Raw genomic sequence first — 3,171 nt, forward strand, 5'->3', positions numbered from 1 at the left:
GGTTTCTCTGTGTAGTCCTGGCTGTCCTGGAATTCACTCTGTAGGCCAGGCTGGCCTCGAACTCAGAAATCCACCTGCCTCTGCCTCCCAAGTGCTGGGATTAAAGGCATGCGCCACCACCGCCCGGCCTTGGGGGGAATTCTTAACACATGCCAGATGCTTAGTACACAGTGAAGAACGAAGTAGCTGCAATGTGTACCCCAAGATGCTCAGGGCTTTTTATCCATGCGATGGACTTGCAGCCAAAGGAAACCTTGAGGGAGCACCCAAGTGAGCTGGCTTCCCCTGCCCCTAGTCACTCCCTTTGAGTTGAGTTTAAAATGGCCAATCTCAGGGGATGGCAAATGTGTCTGATGCACGGTCATACGGGTAACCTGTGAAGCATGGGCAGAGCTTGGATGATCTCCCTCCAGGTACCATTTCCCATTACCCCGAGGCAATAGATACCCCAAATCCTATCTGCAGATTCGATAGTTGTCTTCATGCCTCCACAATTGGCCACCCCATTAAAAAAAAAAAAAACCTTTCTAATTTGCAAAATTCAGGCAGTGATTGGTACACAGTGCAGCAAGCAGTGCAGAGCCAGATGTGGGGATGGTGTGAGCCACAGCAAGGCCAACAGCTGCCCTAGACCATGGGTTCCTCGAGCACTGAGCAGCAGCCGCATATCTTCTGTGCTTTGCTTGCATGTTTTCAAAGTATCCCACCAGAGGTTCTTGTTCCATCTTACAGATGAGGAAACTAAGTCTGGGTGAAGTCAGGTATGACAGCGTGGATGGGGTGCTTTAGGGCTCCAATCTGCTGTCCTGTCTCCCTGTCTTAGAAATCACACGCTGTGACTGACTGGGCATGTATACAAACATAGTGTTGACTCCTCTCAGCTGGGCAGTTATTAGACGGCTCTGTTCAAGCCTGGGCAGGAAAAGTGGTATTTGAATACTAGCTTTTTATTACCCACAGCAGGGAAGTGACTCAAACATTCCTGTAGGACAGACTTCGGATCCTGGAAACTCCCAATGGTCCAAAACACAGCTCTCAAGTCTCTGGGCACAGAGCCATCAGCTAGAGGATAGTCCCAGGTGATTCCCCTGTGGGCAAAGAAGGGGCTTGCAGCCACCAGGATTGCATTGGCTAATATTGATGGTCAATTTGACAGAATTTAATCATCTTGGAAATAAATCTCTAGGTTAGTCTGTGAAGGAGTTTATAGATCGCATTAATTGAAGCAGTAAGACCCATCTTAAAGGTGGATGGCACTGTGCCATGCCTGAAGAAAAAAAGAGGCAAGCCTGGCACCAGGAGCCCTCCCTCTGCTTCCTGGCCTGGGAAACAGAAACAAACCCCCTTCCTTTTCGATTAAATGGTTAAATAGAACAAAGGAAGTTTCCTCTTTGGAAAGTGGGTAAATAGGTTTCCGAGTCAGCCCTGGTCTCAGGTCCTGGGGTTTGGTTACTTCTCCTGAGATCCACCTATGGGTTTACTCTTCCCAGTAGGGCCCTGCTAATTCTAAACTGGCCTTCCGGTTTAAAGGGCCAGGTCCTAACATGAACTGGTAAAAGACACCATCTGGGGAAAAAAATCCCTTTTCCAGTTAGTATTTGCTCAAGATCAAAGCATTTGCTCAGAGTTGTTTCCTGCTCTGGGAAAATACACTTTGCTTATCAACTGTGCTACTTTTAAGTTAGCAGAGTGTGGCAAGAGTATGAAGCCAGCTCTGACCAGCCAGAGTGAGGAGCAGGACCTCTTTGCATTAGGAATTAAAGCTGGCCAGGACTCCTGGTACATGTGCTTACTGCTTCCGATGCAGCCGTGCACCCTTCTACAGAGGTACCAGTGTTGGCTTCGCTGAGGTGCTTTGGATTAATGGTCATTTTCCTAAGATTACCCACCCTCAAACCCATTTTAAACACTGACTATGGATTCAGTGTGACCAACTACCTCATATTCTCGCATCTGGGATGATGGATTGAACCCTCAAACCATGAGTCTAGATAAACCCTCCCTTCCTTAACTCTCTTTTGTTAGGCATTTTGTTACACCAATAAGACAAGCAACAAGGACCACGCTGAGAAAAACCTCACTTCTGGAGCCCTAGAGGAGGAGAAGCCGAGGCAAGAGGCCAGCATTTACCCAAAGCCCTGCCAATGGCCAGTCTGAGGTGACAAGCCCCAACCTGGCACCCTGAATTCACTTGGCACTGGCTTTAACATGCTGGCGGCTAAGATTACCGAGGTGGATGTGGCCCATGGTCTGCCTGGAAATGCTCCTGGTCCCTGGGGAGTGAGGTCAAATTGGAGGAATACCAAGTACCCTGATTCTGCCTGGTGTGTGTGTGCTTTCTTTGGGGATACAGCAGGAAATGCTCTTGGATTGGGTCAAGAAAGAAGTGTTTTGCTTGGAAGAGAAGGTAGGACAACATTGGGACAGAAAACAAGAATAAGACACAAGGCTCAGCAGCAGGGATTTTTGCCCAGAGTCTGTGAGAGGCAGTAGAATGTCTGGTGGGAGAGCATTGCTGTTGCAAACACACAGGGTTTGAATCCTGGCTTCATGTCTCAGGACTGCGAACCTTTGCAAGCATGCCAAGAGCTGGGCCATTCCTTCTCTGTAAAATAGAGAGAAGATGGATTCTTACCACTAACGCCTTTCAGGGGAAATCAATGAGTCCACATAACAGGTGTGGAGAGAGCTGGGCATGTGGCCACTAGCCTGCCGTGTACACACAGCACAGCTGGGCTTAGGAGGATGGTCCTGTGGCCATCACGGAGTCTGGACTCTTGATTCATGTTCTGCTGTAGTTGACTCCAAACAGCCCTCTCCCCAACCCCAGCCAGTGTGTAAGACCCCAAAGAGTGAGGAGAGGGAAGGTTCAAGGGGAGCTAATGGATCTTCTGGGGAATTCCAGAGACAAGAACAGAGTAGTTCTCCTAGGAGGGAAAACATGGCAGAGGTGCTGCTACACATGGAGCAGAGTGGTCCTTCTTGCCCTACAGAAGCACCCATGCCCTACAGAGGCCCCTATACCTTACAGAGGCCTCCATACCCTACAAACCTCCCATATATTACAGAGCCCCCGTACCCTCCAGAGGCTCTCCTATGCCATACAGAGTCCCCACCCCCATACAGAGGCTCTCCTATGCCCTACAGAGCCCCCCACCCCCTTACAGAGGC

This window comes from Mastomys coucha, unplaced genomic scaffold (genome assembly GCF_008632895.1).
Source record: "Mastomys coucha isolate ucsf_1 unplaced genomic scaffold, UCSF_Mcou_1 pScaffold22, whole genome shotgun sequence".
NCBI classification, from domain to species: Eukaryota; Metazoa; Chordata; class Mammalia; order Rodentia; family Muridae; genus Mastomys; species Mastomys coucha.